Source organism: Bos taurus, chromosome 11, assembly GCF_002263795.3.
Source record: "Bos taurus isolate L1 Dominette 01449 registration number 42190680 breed Hereford chromosome 11, ARS-UCD2.0, whole genome shotgun sequence".
Classification (NCBI taxonomy): Eukaryota; Metazoa; Chordata; class Mammalia; order Artiodactyla; family Bovidae; genus Bos; species Bos taurus.
Genome location: NC_037338.1, coordinates 3,375,321 through 3,393,813, shown reverse-complemented (window position 1 = coordinate 3,393,813; position 18,493 = coordinate 3,375,321).

The window sequence follows — 18,493 nt, the reverse complement described above, 5'->3', positions numbered from 1 at the left end:
CTCCGAGGAGGCGCTGGGACTCGGTGCTTGGGCGCGGCTGGGTGTGCGGGCCCAGCTGAGACAGATGACCGGAAGAACTGTGAACTGTAGTCTTGCAAGTTTGTAATTTTGGAGAGGGGCGGGGGTGGGGCTGCAGTTACCAAAATTCCTCCTTTCTATTGGATGTGAGTATTCCTATAGGTATTACTTTGTCCATTTGGCTTTATTTTTAACCCTTATTTTCATTTGTAACAATGAGTAAGCAAAGAGCGCAAGACGTGATTTTTTTTTCAGTCACTCGGAAATAAAATTGTTTATGAAAAGCATCTTTAAATCCTTAATAAGATCGCACAGGCAAGTATTGTTTTACTGTGTTGAGATATTAAAATGTGTCTTAGATTTTAAAATTCAAGAAGTGACCAGATTATTTTTGGCTGTTTTTTTTTGTTGTTGTTGTTAAGTTTTTGGCTCAGAGATATAATAAAACATAGTTAATATTAGAACTGAATATTTCTGTCCCCAACAGAAAAGTCTACCTCATCTACAGGGGTTTATTTTTCCTATATTCTTTGAATGCCTTTATAACTATAGAAGTACTGAAAGGTTTGCTCTCATCATAAATCATTACACAAAATTATTAGATTGTATACTACTGTCCCAAATGACACCTGCCATTTGCACCCCCAAAAAACAAACAAAAACTCAGCAGTACTGAAGATTCTGTTCAGAAGGCAAGTAGCACAGTGGCCATGCCCATGTTTGCCTATGCCACATTAAACCCTGATGCCCACACCCTGCCAGGCTTGTATTCCTAGGTCACTGTGGGTGAGACAGAGAGTACAGCATCCACTCTACCAAACCCACTGCCTCATGCTGTCACACCGGGCACCCCACCTTCATCCCATGTCCTCTCCCTTCCCTGTGACACTCGCCTCTTAACATGCAAGTCACTGCAGGTGACTCTATGCTCTGTCAATTATGTGTGTATGCCTGTAAGCATACATTCTGAGGAAACATTAATTATTAATTATTTAAAGTGTAGACAGAAAAGTGAGCAGAACTTGAAATCATTTTGAAATACTGCATTGCTGATAGGGACTTCAGTTCAGCCAGCTTTACGGGAATTCAACTTATTTTTGGTTGCTGAGTGGTGTGGAGTAAGAATATCTTTCGCAGAACTTCTCTGGTGCTCCGGAGAAGTTATTTGACCTTTGTACTATTTACTTTTCAAGTTGAATGGTTTTTCTTTTCTCTTAAACAAGCCTATCACTGGCACTACTAGGCTTAAGACTCTGCGCTTCCGATGGAGGGGGCACAGGTTCCATCCCTCAGGAAACTAGATCCCACGTATCAAAACTAAAGATCCTGCATGCCTCAACTAAGACCTGGTGCAGCCAAATAAATATTAAAACAAAACAAAACCTTTAACACAGTTGCAATATGCCATTGGACTGAACCTTTACACTTTTGTTTTGAATTTTATACATATTTTGTATCTTACCTTCAACCTTAGTAATTGACATCTATCATTTCACTCCCATCCTTAAAGTAATATCTGTGTGTGTGTCTGTGTGTGCATGTGTCTGTGTGCTCAGTTGTGTCCAATTCTTTGGAGTTCATGGGTTGTAGCTTGTGAAATTTCCAGGTGAAAATACAGGAGTGTGTTGCCATTTTCTACTCCAAGGAATCTTCGCCACCCAGCGATATAACCCTCCTCTTTTACATCTTCTGCGTTGGCAGGCGGATTCTTTACCACTGCGCCATCTGGGAAGTAAAGTTTAACCTGAGTTTACCATTCAGGAACCATATACTTTCAACCTCTTTGCCCACAACTCAAACTCTCCAGCAGAGAGACAAATGTGGTTCCTGCCTGTGACCACAGATGCCTCTACTCCAACACCCGCTTTACCTGAATTACCACCACTTGGGGGCCACAGCCCCCAGAACCTACAGGGCCAGCTTAAGCCCCTATCTCTACTCGGCCCTCAGGACACTCCAGCCCCAATCATTTCTTTCCACCTGTCCAGATTTAGAGCACCAGTTGTCAGTACCACACTTGGCACCATGTCCAAGTGTGACAACCCTTTACGTTGTTATTTGACCTTTGTACTGTTTATTTTTCAAGTTGAATGTTTTTTCTTTTTTCTTAAACAAGACTATCACTGGCACTACTGGGCTTATGATCATGATTAGAATCTTGGTAGGTGAGGGGCAGGGAGGGTGATAAATGAAACAAGAGGAAGAAAAGCAATTTTCCTGAGCCCACCACAAAACCTGGAACCAGAGAAAAAGTAAAATGTTAATCCAAGGGAATTGTATATATACGTGAGGATGAGTCTGAGAGAGAATGATCACAGAAGCACTCCTGAAGAGGAAGGAGGCAATGGGGAGTGAAGCAACTACATCAGGCAGCAGTTGCTCTTAAACCTTGGATGGTGCTGTTGGTCTAGGGAGTTTGGCTGCCATGGGCTGCTTGAGACATCAGGGCAGGCAAAGTCCAAAGAGACATTTGTACATAGTGTGATATTCTTCAGTTCACTGTTCTTTGTGTGGGGAGTGAATGCAGGTCTGCAGCCCTCAGTCTAACATCTTTCATGAGGAACAGAGATTTTAAGCATAACTGTCAAAGCCCTTTGACAATTGCTAGGCTGAGAGCCAAAGAATTGATGCTTTTGAACTGTGGTGTTGGAGAAGACTCTTCAGAGTCCCTGAGACTGCAAGGAGATCAAACCAGTCAGTCCTAAAGGAAATCAACCCTGAATATTCATTGGAAGGACTGATGCTGAAGCTGAAGCTCCAATACTTCGGCCACCTGATATGAAGCACCAACTCATTGGAGAAGACCCTGATGCTGGGAAATATCAAAGGTGGGAGGAGAAGGGGACGACAGAGGATGAGATGGTTGGATGGCATCACTGACTCAGTGGACATGAGTCTGAGCAAACTCTGGGAGATAGTGTAGAACAGGGAAGCCTGGCGTACTGGAGTCCATGGGGTCACAAAAAGTCAGACACAACTTAGCAATTGAACAACAATGTTCAGTGTTAATCAACATTTAAAAATAATAGCTAGAATTTCTTGAAATCCAAGCAATGCTCTAAGCACTATTAATATGTCACTTCATTCAATACTTACAAAGGCTCCAGGAGGAAGATACCATGATTATCCCCATTTGACAGACAAGTAAACTGAGACATAAGCCCAAGCAGCTTCCCAGGCAATCTGCTTCAACGCCCCACCCTCTTAATTATGTGGTGTGATGATCAGTTATTGGCTTTAGTTTTCTCCATAAGAAATGTTCTTTCGTCTTGGTTGTACAGTGTTCATTTAGAACTGGATATTAGTGCCACAGTGAAAACCTCACTGGACTTGAATGGGCTTTTAACAGAACACATTTCAGTTTTAAATGGAATAAAACACATCCATTTTCTAATCACCCCTCCTTCCCACACTTCCTATTAATCAACCCCTTTGCAATGCAGTGTTGCTTTTCAATAAACTAGATGCCTTTAAGTCTACAGTCATATCCCAATTGCTGAATTAAGACTTAGATAAATATTTTATCTATACAAGAAGTCCCAAACACCTGAACATTTTAAATCACTCTTCAAAATAGATACTTATACCAAAAACTGGCAAAACCAACACTCCTGGAATGAGACTTTGATCATATGCAAAAATCTTCAGGAATGGGTCTGAATATTGCCTTGGCTGGGACATGCTCTTCTCGTGGTTCCTAAGGATCAGAGTAGACACAGTGAACAATGGCAACAGGAAATAAGACATTTCCTCATTTTAGGGAGTGGCTTAGTAGTAAAGAATCTGCCTGCCAAGCAGGGGAGGTGGGTTTGATCCTTGGGTCAGGAAGATGCTCTGGAGAAGGAAATGGCAACCTACTCCAGTATTCTTGCCCAGGAAATCCCACAAACAGAGGAACCTGGCAGGCTACAGTCCATGGGGTTACAAAAGAGCTGGACACGATTTAGCAACTAAACACTGCATGAACCCAAGGCAGGGTGAACTACAGGGCACAGGACTCGGGCACAGGTCTAGGGTCTCTCCTTCAAAGCTCAAGTCTCTCCTCCAGATCCTTGCCAAGCCTGGAGGGGCAAACGTGTGACACCGCTAATGTGGGAGGAAGAGAGAAGAGTGTTTGCCCACCAGAAGATGTAAGTTCTGGTTTGGCTGCCCTCTTGTCCCTTTTGTGAAACAGCTAAGTGCCAGAGGGAGAAACACACCTGATGGACATAAACTTAACCCCATCAGCATCCTGAAGTCTGATCCGATTAGGCCAGTACTCACACTTCCCGAGGAGTGAAGGGAAGAGACGAAAGAGAGGAAGAGGATAACATTAGACCACTTGGAGCATTCTCACTGATGAATCTAATTGTAAAATTCCCAGGTAAAATAGCAGCAAATGAATTTAATAGAATGTTTTTAAATCATTTTTTAATTGTAAATATATATACCTTTCTACCTAGCCATTCCACTTTTTGATGTCCTTGAGAATATATAAAAGTGTTTTTATCATAGCAAAATAATAGAAATCTAAGTGTCCATGAGTGAAGGAGTAGTAGAAATTATGATGGGCTTCCCAGGTGATGCTAGTGGTAAAGAACCTGTCTGCCAATGCAGAAGATGCAGGAGACACAGATTCGATCCCTGGGTTGGGACGATCCCCTGAGCAGGAAATGGCAACCCACTTCAGTATTCTTCCCTGGAGAATTCCATGGAGAGAGGAGCCTGGCAGGCTATAGTCCATGGGGTTGCAAAGAATTAGACACGATTGAAGCGACTTAGCACGTACACTCACTCCAGTACTCTTGCCTGGAAAATCCCATGGACGAAGGAGCCTGGTAGGCTGCAGTCCATGGGGTCGCAAAGAGTCGGACAAGACTCAGCAACTTCACTTTCACTTTTCACTTTCATGCGTTGGAGAAGGAAATGGCAACCCACTCCAGTGTTCTTGCCTGGAGAATCCCAGGGACGGGGGAGCCTGGTGGGCTGCCGTCTCTGGGGTCGCACAGAGTCGGACACGACTGAAGCGACTTAGCAGCAGCAGCAGCAGCAGCACGCACACAATGCAGAAATTATGGTATATTCTCATGGTAATATGATAGCATTACAAAGTTTATTTGTAATAATGCAGAACAATTTCCAAGGTATGTTACTGATTTATCTTTTAAACAAGTTGCAAAACAAATGCAAACATTTTATGTACATGCACACACACAATTATACTGATGTAGTCGTGTTTGCATCCACTCACAGCCCACTGGCCAGAGCAAGTCACATGGCCCCACCTCATCGGTAGGAGATGAGGAACTATGGGGACCTCAGGCTAACCAGTGGGCAGTAGGAATTTCTCTCTGCCATATAAACCAAGGCTTGGGCTTTTGGAGAATAAAGAGTTGCAGGCTGTGGTTTGGGCTTCCCAAGTGGTGCTAGTGGTAAACAACCCACCTACCAATGCAAGTACAAAAAGGAAGTTTTGAAGGTACAGGAATCAGAGGTAATGGGTCAAGGGGCCCATGCACTGATTAAACACACCCACTAGCTGTGTGACCTTAGTCAGGTTAATTATACTCTTTGATCATTTTTCTCAGGGGTCATAAAACATTCATGCCTTCATACCCCCTGGAATGTTTTAATGTGCAAATGTGAAAGAAAACAAACTACCCTTCTCAAATACCATACATCAAATAACATTGGGTATCTGAACTTGAATTCCTAGGGCAGGAGTCAGATGAACATGTGTGCGCGTGAATGGGCCTTTAATGGCAGCTCTTTCAAGAGAACTCATTCAAGAAACTCATTTCAAGAAAGGGAGTTTCACAGGGAGGAGAAGGAGGCAGGAGCCTTCTTTCTGGGCCCAGACCAATGAGTGTGGCTGCAGAGGAGGAGAGAGAAAACTGTGAATAATGCATAAGCTTGTATTCGATACAGAGAGCCCTGAACGACTGACCCAGAGCGCAAAGCACGGGGAAATACACATGGAAGGAAATTAGCACCTGGAGGAAAGGGGATGAAGAGAGGTGATAAAGAAATTCGGGGAACTCTCCTGGTGCTCCAGTGGTTAAGACTCAAAGCTCCCAAAGCAAGGGGTCCAGGTTCAATCCCTGGTCAAGGAACTAGATCCCATATGCCACAGCCAAAGATCCTACATGCCACAATGAAGATGGAAAATCCCAAGTCCCGCAACCAAGAACTGCCATAGCCAAGTAAATAAATATTTAAATAAGAAAGAAATTTGGGGAAGGGTCTGGTCAGTCTGGGTTTCCTGTGGGTGTCTGTCAAGCTGATCCAACATAGACACAGAAGGATCCTGTCTTTGAACCAGAGGATGGAATGCAAATAGACTAAAGGAAGCCCCCAGCCTGACAAATAGGGTGAAGATAGCCAAATGGATGAATGCCGGCAGTGGGGGCCCAATGGAGCCAACTCTGCAGGAGCTGCACCGGACACCAGACTCCCCGAGAAGCTCAGAATCCCTCTCACTGAGGCCAGGTCTCCCTTGGATGTAGCCAAGATGTTGGTTCAGTGGGCAAAAGGGGAAGCGAGCAGCCATGCTTGAGGCCCATTCGTTGAAGAAATCTGGGATTCTCCAGGCAAGAATACTGGAGTGGGTTGGCACGCTCTCCTCCAGCGGATCTTCCCGACCCGGGGGTCTAACTCATGTCTGTTATATCTACCTGCATTGGCAGGCAGGTTCTTTACCACTAGCACCACCTGGGAAGCTTTGAACTCTTAAATCAACAGAAATTATGAGAGGCCGGTAGTCAGACAAGGCTCTCTTGGGATTCGTGCAACAGGAAGGAGAGAAAACAAATAACATGTGTCCTTACTAGCTCCTCCAGGGGTGGGGTGGGGGGGTAGTGAGCTGGCTCCTTAAATGCTCTGAGCGTGGAAGGGTGGGAGCGAATCTGTGGATCCTACTGGAGGGGTGGCTTATGTGGTCTGTGCGCCCCCTTGGTGGTTCTGTGTGCAGGGATCCTGGGCAGGGGGATTCTGCTTTTGCTCCCAGCTCCTCAGAAGCTGCAGTTAGTTTGTTGACTTTTTGTATCTTGTACATAATTTGCACCAACTGCTCGTGCCTGCAGTTGTTTTAAGTCCCTTATAGTTTGAATCTACTGCTGGAAGAGATATTTGTCCAGGTGCAAGCACTGCAGCAAAGGGTTCCAGGTCCCAGCCCATCTCAAAAAAAAAGTTCTAATTTCTGTGAAATTTTGGATGAATGCTTTGGAAGTCCTAGATAAAGGTGAGTCACTAAATAACATTGCTATGGAATTAGAAATGGGTTAAACCCACCCTGGGGGCACATAACGAGGGGAAGGGACAACAGTTATGCAAATCTAGAAGTATTCAGCTTGTTGATCTTTAAGCTCTATTTCCACATTACAGAGAGTGAAACTAAATTGTTGTTGTCCGTGACATTTTATGAGTGTGATTTTTGAAAAAAATAAAAAGGAGAGAAGCAGCTCTCAGCAGTGGAGAAATAGTCAAAGGAAATAGCCTTGACCTAAAAGAAGATAAAATCATGACTCTCATTCAGGTATAAAAATGAACACATATTAAGATTCTATTAATGCGTCAAAGGGAAGAACCAGGCAGATTAGTGCTTCATAGTAAAGTTTTTAAAAATTATATGGAGTAATTTTGAATTGACTATGTAAATAGACACAGACTGGCGTTTCCACAGGGAACAGGAAGCTGACTTTACCAAATAGAACAGAATTTGCATGTCTGTCAGTTACACTACCTATCTGATCATTTTCCATTGAGGTACAAAATTTTTTTTCTACAACACTATACCAAAAGATTGATGTTCTATCTTTACATGAGCCAAATTAAAAATGAGGTATCTCAGGGGACTTCCCCAATGCAGGCAGCATGGGTTTGATCCCTGGTCGGAGAACTAAGATGCCACATGCTGCACAATTCGGCCAAACAAACAAATGAGATACCTAAGATTTGTGTACCATTGTTTTATAGTTCCAAGATTTTTCACTGACCTGGTTAATAATTAGCCCCAATCTCTTGAAAAGGAGAGTCTCAGGTATAGTAGATTTTCTTTCACTAGATGAAAGGACTTAAAGAAAAGCTTCAATATTTCCTAGTTTAAAAAAATGCAGAAATTATCTTTTCCAAATGTTGCAACCTAACAAATGAACTTTATAGTAAGCACTGGGAGAAACTGGGTGAAAGGTACTAAGGACTCCTCTGTACTTTTTTGGAACTTTCTGTGAATCTATAATTATTTCCCCCAAAAAAAGTTAAAAAGCAAAAGACCATTCAAGTACGGGCTTCCCAGGTGGCTCAATAGTAAAGAATCTGACTGCCAGTGCAGGAGATGCAAGAGACGCTTGTTCTATCCTTGGGTTGAGGAAATCCCCTGGAGTAGGAAATGGCAACCCACTCCAGTACTCTTGCCTGGAGAATTCCATGGACAGAGGAGCCTAGTGGGCTACAGTCCATGGGGTTGCAAATAGTTGAACGTGATTGAGCAATTCAGTGTGCACACACACACAGACACGTTCAAGTACAGCACCAAAAAAGACCCCTCTCCCCCAAAGATTGCAGCTTCTCTTTCTGGTAGAATGATGGAAAACTCTTTTGGCCACAGAGAGCAAGGAACAAGGGCGGCCTGCTCTGTGTATTCAAGATGAGGAATTACGTGAACCGCATTTCTCTGCCCAAAGAACGCTTGGTTATTACAAAGTCAAAGAAGCCTGAGCAGGGTGAAGTGTGGAGAACTTAAACCTGGCAGTAGCAGATCTTATTAGGAGACAGAATTCATTCATTTTCTTAGGTTTAAGGACTTCTGGTTCTTACGCTGTCAGATGTCAAAAAGAATAGTGAGAACAGCACCAATGTCAATGTCAATTTCCTGGCTTTGATACAGTTATGCAAGATACCCACACTGGAAGGCAAGGGAAAGGCTACAGGGAATTCTCAGCACTACTTTTACAACTTCCTGTGAGTCTATATAATTATTTAAAAAGAAAAGTTAAAGAATGGTGGCATGTATTTCAAAATTGATGGAGCTGACTGTATGAACTTGCACTGACAGAGGCAGGACTGTAATTTCCCTGTTGTGTTGGATCTATTGTAAGTCAGATCACATTTGGGGTAACCATGGGCCAAGTTCAGGTTAGAAGTGTCATTCTGGGATTCCTAGAGCTTTCTCTATCAGTATCTTAAGGTTCATCATTAAAAAGTTAAGAAGTGGAGATGTTTTTTTTTAATATCTTCAGAGAAAGACAGACCGAAGAAAGAACTTCCTTCTGCTCAGAATGGTCAAACATCTAGTTGCCGGAGAAGAAGAAGAAAAAAAGGCTCTGATTGTTTCTCTTCTCTCTCTGTAAATATTTTCAAAGATTTGCAAGGGATTTCTTTTCACATGCTCAAAGGTAAACCTAGACGTGGGCCCAACTGTGCCTATTTCCCTTGAGAAAAGCTTGGCATTGGGTGCCCAGTGCCTTTGTCTTTGACACTGTTGTTATCACTGGGCACTCAGTGTTCCTGGTCTTCGTGGATGTTTTTTATGGTCAGGGAAGGGCTTTGTCAGTACAAGGGTGGGCAGTCTCTGGACATTTTTTTTAACTTGCAATGTTAACCTTTGGCTGAGTAACCAGTGGAACTTCCGTGACACCCTCTTCTATCTGTCCTCCTCCTTTCCTTGTCTGTCCTTTGTCCTGGAAGCATCCCATTTTTGTTCCCAGTGTGGAAACTCATAGTGAGGGATGGGGAAGGTTTCTTTGCAGACTGAACTAACTGAAAAGGGTCTGTTGTCTGACTTAGAAAAGTAAACAAGACCACCATTGTCTACTAACCATCATCTTTTAAAACAAGAGCTTTCCTGAGGAACAGGGTATTGTTTTGAGAAAGTAGCTTTTTGTAAAATGTGAAATGGCATTGTCTTATAGTCACTTGTGAGGAGTGTTTTGTGTAATGTTTTCAGCTGGTGTGGGTGCCCTTGCTGTTGTCATTGGTTAGTTGCTAACTCGTGTCTGACTCTCTGTGACCCCATGGACTATAGCCCACCAGGCTCCTCTGTCCATGGAATTTTCCAGGCAAGAATACTGGAGTGGGTTGCTATTTCCTACTCCAGGGGATCTTCCCAATCCAGGGGTTGAACCAGTGTCTCTTGCATTGGAAAGTGGAAGAGATCAAACCGAGGCCCCCTCCATTGGGAGCGCGAAATCTTAGCCACTCCACCACCAGGAAGTACCACAGTTCTTCTTCATTTTTTTTGGAAGCCAAAAATAGAAAGCCAGCAGAGGGGGAGAATACAATAAGTTTATGTCTCAAGACCTGTGTCCCCATTCCATGAGGAATCTGGGGTATTATATAAGATGAGGGCTCCCAGTCAGGAGTAGGTGAAGAGGAATGTAAGGATCTTGTATTCTTTCTGTTGCATTGTTTCAAAAACAGTCATAGGCTGGGATCAGGTAGCCCAGGAATTGGGTCTGGCAGCCCTATAGCCCGGGACTTGGGTCCATTGTCTTTTGTGTATTGTACTGTGGCCTTCTTTCAGCTAATGTTTGGAAATGCCTTGGAGGGTTGAAAATGTGCTGAACCATTTTGACTTCTTCAGTGAAGTCAGATTCAACACCTAAGGATTTTCCTGTACCTCCCAGCCTTATGCTTCTGTGGTTGGGGGAAGGTTGGCCTGCTAGTGCCAGAGGGTCTCCCGTGGAGGCGTGGGTCAGCAGTGGCCAACCCTAGGGATGAGGGTACCGCCAGCAGCAGTCCTGGAAGGTGCCCCCTGATGTAAACCCCCACAATTCTTTTTATGCAAGAAAATAAATCTTCGGTGTGTCTTTAACAGGATTTGTAGTCATAGATGAAAGAATGTCTTCCAGTTTTCCAAAAAGCAACCTATATGAGACATCAGAAAACTAATCTTTTCTGATGTTTCATTTCACTTAGATGAATCTTTTTTGAGGTTTAATTTCACTTCAAATTGCATTTTTGTTGCCAATTTGGATCTTTAATAGTTAAATTCATGCAGCCAGTCACTGTGCTGTAGGCAGATAACTAATCAAGACAAGCACAGTTTTCCCTTAGGGAACTTGCACCTAAATTTCCAAGCGCTCAATAAAGACTAAATATATATCAAGTGAAGGTTTATAATGGTGCAAAATTATAATCAACTTGATTTTCAAACAAGAGGTCTTGGTAAATAAATCATAGTATACACAAACAAGCCATTGAAAACAGTGTGTAGAAGGCATATTTAATGACTTGGAAAGGGTGAAACACGATTTTTAAGTGAAAACAAAAAGATCTCAATGTAAAATACTATGATATCACCTGAAAGTACAAGGAAGTATAAATCATTGTGGATCAGCAGAGGTTATCTCCAAACGGTATGATGAGGGGCAATTTTCATTTTTTTTCCTTTTTATAGTTTCTAGATTTTCTATAATAAATCTGTATTACTTTAGAATTTGAAAGACTAATGACCATTTCCCCCTTAATTGAAAGGAAATACATTCCTGATGTTCTCTACAATATGAAAATATGAAGCTAGTAAATTATTTTCTTTAAAAATATATATTTGGGGACTTCCCCACTGGTGGTCCAGTGGTTAAGACTTCGCCTTCCAATGCAGGGGGTACAGGTTCAATCCCTGGTTGGGGGGCTAAGATCCCACGTGCCTCAAGGCCAAAAAAACAAAACAAAAAACAGAAGCAATCATGTATCAAATTCAATAGGACTTTAAAAAATCTTTAAAATAATAATATATATGATGGCTTACCTGTGCACAAATTATCTCTGGAAGGAGACCAAGACTGCAATATTGGTTGCCTCCAGGAAGAGGAAATGAGAGGTTAGGGACACCAGTGGAAAGAAGATATTTCACTAAATATTGTTTTATGTATTCTGAATGTTATAGTGTATAAATATATAATTTATTCAGAAATGAAAGTTTGAAATTTAAGAATTTAATCATATTAGCTTAAAGCAATCTTTAGAAACCTTAATCAAGTCCTTACATTAATGTCATTGGCAATGCCCGGGATCACAACCAATATACCAAGGACTTTTCCCGACTCACTTACTACAGAGTAACTCATAAGAGCATTGTGCATTCCTAAAACACAGTCATGGCTACTCTTCCCAGGAACCTGATTGCTGTGGGTAGAATATTAAACCTAATATGATCTAATGTGGTCTGAGGGCTACAGCTGCCAAAGCAACCTGTCAGTTAATTCTGCTTACTGCACACTTGGTGATTCACTGGGTAGAGAGAAAGGGTGAAGGAAAGTCATGGATTTAATTAACTGGGTAAAATATGTTGACCTCAATGATCAAAATGGAGAGTAGCCCTTAGTAGCATCATTACTTTGATGGCCATACCAGATCTTCCTATGTGTGATGTTTCTCCATCAGTCCTGGGATGCCCTGAGCCCCCTTTCATGGACCGCTCTTTGGGACACATGTCACTGCAGGGTTGGCTTCTGTTCTGTACTGTTTGCCTAAAGCTCCGTTCAGCTGCCCCTCCCATGAAGCTCCTTCTCATTGCTCTGCTCCTGGGCCTTTCAGGCCACTTGACACTCATGTTGCACCCTGCAGTCTCAAATGAACTGATTGCTAGTGTCCTCTCCCCAGCCACCTCATCTTTCCCTTTTGAACACAGCCCTTAGCCATGTCTAAACATGAAAGAAACCAGTTAGTTTTTTAAATGCATCAGAGAATAGCCAATAACAATGTTTCTCAAACTGGACTCTCAACCCTATATTCCTGAAATTTGTTTTTGGATGTCTGTAAATGTTCTGTGGACATGTATTAATGTTGTTTTCATTTCCATTATTCATCTTTAAAAATACATAGCTATTTCTTGATGAATTCGTATATTTTTGAATGATGTCCTGTCAATCAGTGGGATTTGAAGTGACCATGTTTACCTGTGCTTATTGATGTGTTGCTGTAGCAATAAATGCCTCAAATAAGAAGACAAGAACTGGGAGAATAGCATAATTATGAAATGATGCATTCTGCCCAGTAAAGGCCAAATGATTGTCAAAGTTACCTCTATGCAAATAACTTTCACTGTGGTTTGATAGAGACCAGTGATGGGGAAAGAGAGCCTTCGTGTTGAATCCAGTAGTGAACACTGTACAGGGAACAGGCAAGCCGTAACCTCACACACAAGAGCACCATATCCTAAGAGATATCAACTTGAATTATACTGGGTTTGGTCCCTTTTTCATGTTTATTTTATAAATTTCTTTTGGTTTCACAATTGTATGTGTGCCATAAGCCCAAGGATTGTTGTTGCTGTTGTTTAGTCACTAAGTTATGTCTGACTCTTTGCGACCCCTTGGACTATAGCCCGCCAGGCTCCTCTGTCCATGGGATTTCCCAGGCAAGAATACTGGGGTGGATTAATTTGTATTGTAAGGCAATAGTGGCTGTTTTCTTTTCTTTCAAGTGAGTCCACATGTTCCTCAAGAAACTCTGGCTGTTAAGAGTCTGTCTTTGGAATGTCCCTGGTGGCCCAGAGGCTAAGACTTTGCATTTCCAATGTAGGGGGCCCGATTTCGATCCCTGATCAGGGAATTAGATCCCACATGCTGCAACTAGACCGAGTACTGCCAGATAAATAAATACACAAATATTTAAGAGTCTGTCTTTGACAGAAAACAAACTTATGGTTACCAAAGGGGGAAGTTGGGGAAATGGGATGAAGGATAAATTAGGAGTTTGGTATTAACAGATACACACTAATATTAATATGTATAAAACAGGGAAACAACAAGGGCCTGCTTGAAACCGATTGATGTCGTTTCAAGGGGGCGTCTGAAGGGCTCTGGTACCATAGTCCTTTATGTCTCGTCGCAGAGAAGAATTCCAGGAGAGCAAGGTGATGGATAAGCAGTGATTGCTTAGAATATAATGCTTGTGAGGCTTATAAGTGGGCGAGAAATGCTGTGCCCCAAGAACTTACTGGGCTACAGTTTCATAATCAAAGGAAAAAGTGTGGAGGGGGAGAAGAACTTCATTGTCTTTCTTGACTAGACATCATGTTTTTATCATCAATTCTTCCTCCAGGTTGAGCAGGGGAGTTTTCTTATCCCCGCGTGGTCAAGCTAGGTCTACAAACTATGGTTTTTCCTGTGTGCAGAGAGAATGTCCTAGGGATCATTAACTTACTGAGCTCACTGGCCGTTATGTGGGTCTTGGGCCACCATGGTTTTATTGTTTGGGGGCATGTCCCATGCTTCTATTGCACGATTTTGTTGCTAAGCAAGCCGCTTGGTTTTGTGATTAAGCAAACCTGCTTTCTTGAGTAATCATTAACTTACAAGAGTGTCCCATATTTTTCTAGTTATCAACTAATAAGTCATTTATTTTGTCCCTTCGTTTTGTCCCTATCATACTATATATAGCACAGGGTGCTATATTCAATATCTTGTAATAACCTATAAAGAAAAAGAAGCTGGAAAAGAATAGATATAAATATATAACATTATATAACCGAATATGTAACTGAATCACTTTGCTATACATCTGAAACTAACACAACATTGTAGTTCAGCTATACTTTAGGTTTTTTTAGAGTCTGTCTCCAGACTTGTCTACCATATGCACTGATGTTCTAAAAGTTAGTGACTGTATTTGGTTGGTTTCCTTTCTATACCACCTACTATGGTAGCTAGCAATGTCTATAATCATTATAGACATTATGACAGACAGTAAGTGTTACGTTAGTATTGCCCTTTTACAGTATTTCAGACACCGTGGCAAGTTTCACGTTGGTGTTTTTCAGTGAACCTATCTTCAAGTCCCACATCATCAAAACTATTCCAGAGCATCATTATCCTTTATAAAATCTCTTGTCTTGGTTGGAAAAATCTTAACTGGTATCTTGGCCCTTGGTGATAATTATTCCAATAAATACTCTCTGAGAGAAAATTTTATGGTGCATGCTTTTTATAAATATATGTGTAGGCAGATGGGTCCCTCATCCCCTATTCTCAGCACACACATTATCTCACTAAGGGCCTCGAGACATCCATTGTCTGATGCCTACCAGCATGTGGTACCAAGCCTGGTGGACCCACCAGACGAAACCAAAGAAAATCAAATAATGAGTGAAGGAGGAGGAATAGCCCAAGAAACCCCCCAAACAGATCTACCTACCAGTTCACGTTCCTTTAGTAGGTTAATTATATTTCCTCACTTTTGCAGCTAAAGAAAGAATTCTCAATTTTGACAAGAATTTGATGAATTTACTCGTATATGGTAGTTCAGAATATGTCTTCTTAAATGTTCTACTGCTCAAAGCAGGTATGGTCAAAATGGCATTCCTTTGTACTCATCAATTTTCAGCTCCTCATTAATTTTGTCATCATTATTCTTGATGATATGATCTTCACTATTACATGGATATGAACCACTTGCTCATGTGTTCTAAGCTCAAAACACAACAGAACAACCTACTTCTTTACTCTCTTTCTCAAGACAAGAAGGAGTTGGCAGTTTCAGTCTCCTGAAACTGAGATCCAGTACTGTTCAGAGTAAACCCAAGGAAAGGGGAAGTGAAATGAACGCTCTTTGTGGCCAAAAGAACTTACTAACATTTGCTCTCATCACTAAAATCTTAGTGAACATAAGTGAGTTCCCAAAATTTCCCTGTTCAGGCGATCTGGCCCACTCCTCTATGCTTCTCTCTCTCCATCCAAAAAGCTGTCATACTCAAGAAAGCTACAACCGTTATCATTTAGGTGCTGAAAATTAAAACTAGCTGTAAGCCATGTACAATCACCACAGTTGTGTGAAAATGCACTAAAATTAGATTAACCAGGACAAACCTTTAGAAATGACCACTTCTTCCAATCAAACTTGTGCTTCAGGGTAGTATGGATTATTAAGATAGTATGGATTATTAAGGTAGTATGGATTATCAGCAATAGCTGAACAAGTTGAAGAGAAACAGTTAATTCTACAGAGGTCTTTTATGACATTTATGTATAATTTCCATAAAAGAGCAGTTCTCAAAATGTGAGCCATGAAACCCTAGGGGTTCCGGAGAACTTTAGTAACTCAGATGGTAAAGCATCTGCCTGCAACGCAGAAACCCCGGGTTTGATCCTGGAGAATTCCATGGACAGAGGAGCCTGGCAGGCTACAGTCCATGGGGTCACAAAGAGTCGGACACAACTAAGTGACTAATATACACACACAAATTTAAAGCTATTTTTATAGTAATATTAAGATTGTCTTCATCACTGTGTTGACATTATTATTGATGTCACAAAAGCAGCAGTAGCTAAAACTGTTAGCATGTTAGCAGGGAGCCATGCAGTGGCTCCACGTTGTACTGGAAGTCATTATATTCTTCTCCACTCTACAGAAGCTCCAATACTTTGGCCACCTAATGTGAAGAGCTGACTCATTGGAAAAGACTCTAACGCTGGGAGAGATTGAAGGCAGGAGGAGAGGGGATGACAAAGGATGAGATGGGTGGATGGAATCACCGACTCAATGGACATGAGTTTGAGCAAACTCCGAGAGACCTGAAGGGAAGGGAAGCCTGGCGTGCTGCAGTCCATGGGGTTGCAAAGAGTCAGACACGACTTAGCAGCTGAACAACTACGTACAAGGGGGAAAAAAGACAATTTCACTTGTTTTGTCTTTTTTTGGCTGCACTTTGTACTATGTGAGATCTTAGTTCCTTCGCCAGGGACCAAAACTATGCCCCTTGCATTGGAATTTTGGAGTCTTAACCACTGAACTCCTAGGGAAGTCCCAAAGACAATTTCATTTAAGAATGCCCTTTATGGGCAATAAATTTATTCGCCTTTTTAAATTTCAACTTTTGAGTTATTTTCAAATTAAAATTATTTATTTTATTAAAACATGTATCATGACAAAATAGGAAGTACATCGCTGTATACCAAAGTAACAATGCCTTTCCGCCCCCCAAAAAATCAATTGAGAGAGTGTGTTGTGAATTGAACTTTTTTCCATAGAACATAGCCACTTTTTTCCCAGAACACCACTTTTACCCGAAAGAACCACTGATAGACAAACTGTGATTATTCAAGATTGGGTATTTGGTTGATGTTTTCTTGGAAGTGAGTAAAATGAGCCTGTCACTTTAAGAATACTACTGACAGTACTTGTTACTCATGATAAAATTTATGATCTCAAATGAAAATCAGAATTTTAGAGGATTACTGTCCACCACCATGAACATGACAGCTTTTCAACATCTAAATATTTTTCTGATGACATTGATTATAACATTAACAGCTATGATTGCTTTAAATATTATCTGCTGAATTATGTCACTATTTGAAATCTCTGTATAACTCCATGAACCAATGTTTTCCGAATGACCAACACATGATATTATAAAATTATGGGTGGTCAAAAGAGACCATTCAAAGGCAGACCAATGAATTTAATATAACCCAGAACAACATTGCTATAGTATTTGATTTCATATTACAAAATCAAATGGAATTTACCCTAGGAATGCAACTTTGGTTCAATGTAATATACTTTATTAATAGAATAAAAGACAAAACCCACATGATTATCTCAATAAATTCAGAGAAGCACTTCACAAAACCCAACATCCTTGTGTGATAAAAACACAACAAACTAGAAATAGAAGGGGATTTTCTCAACCTGATAAAAAGCATTGATGAAAAACCCACAGCTAACATCAGACCATATTGAAAGACTGACTACTTTCTCCTATATCAGGAACAAGACAAGGATATCTGCTTTGGCACTTATATTCAATATTATACTGGCAGTTCCAGCCAAGTCAATAGGCAAATTCATGGAGACAGAATGTATAATAGATTGGCAGTTGCTTAGAGTAGGGCCTTGAGGGTGAAAGATAAGGGAAATTAGGAGTGAATGCTACTGGCTTCCCAGGTTACGCTACTGGTAAAGAACCCATCTGAGAATGCAGGAGACATAAGAGACCCAGGTTCAATCCCTGGGTTGGGAAGATCCCCTGGAGGAGGGAATGGCAACACTCAGTATTCTTGCCTGGAGAATCCTCATGGACAGAGGAGCCTGGCAGGCTATAGTACATAGGGTCGCAAAGAACTGGACATGACTGAAGCAACTTAGCATGCATATTAATGGGTACAAAGTTTCTTCTCAGGGTAATGAAACTGTTCTAAAATTAATTGTGATGGTTATGCAACTCTGTGAACATACTGAAAACTGTTGAATTATTTACTTTAAATAGGTAAACTGTATGATATGTGAATTATATCTCATCTACTTTTGTTTGAAAAAGCAAGAGAGCTCCAGAAAAACATCTATTTCTGCTTTATTGACTATGCCAAAGCCTTTGATTGTGTGGATCACAATAAACTGGAAAATTCTGAAAGAGATGGGAATACCAGACCACTTGACCTGCCTCTTGAGAAACCTATATGCAGGTCAGGAAGCGACAGTTAGAACTGGACATGGAACAACAGACTGGTTCCAAATAGGTAAAGGAGTACGTCAAGGCTGTATATGGCCACCCTGC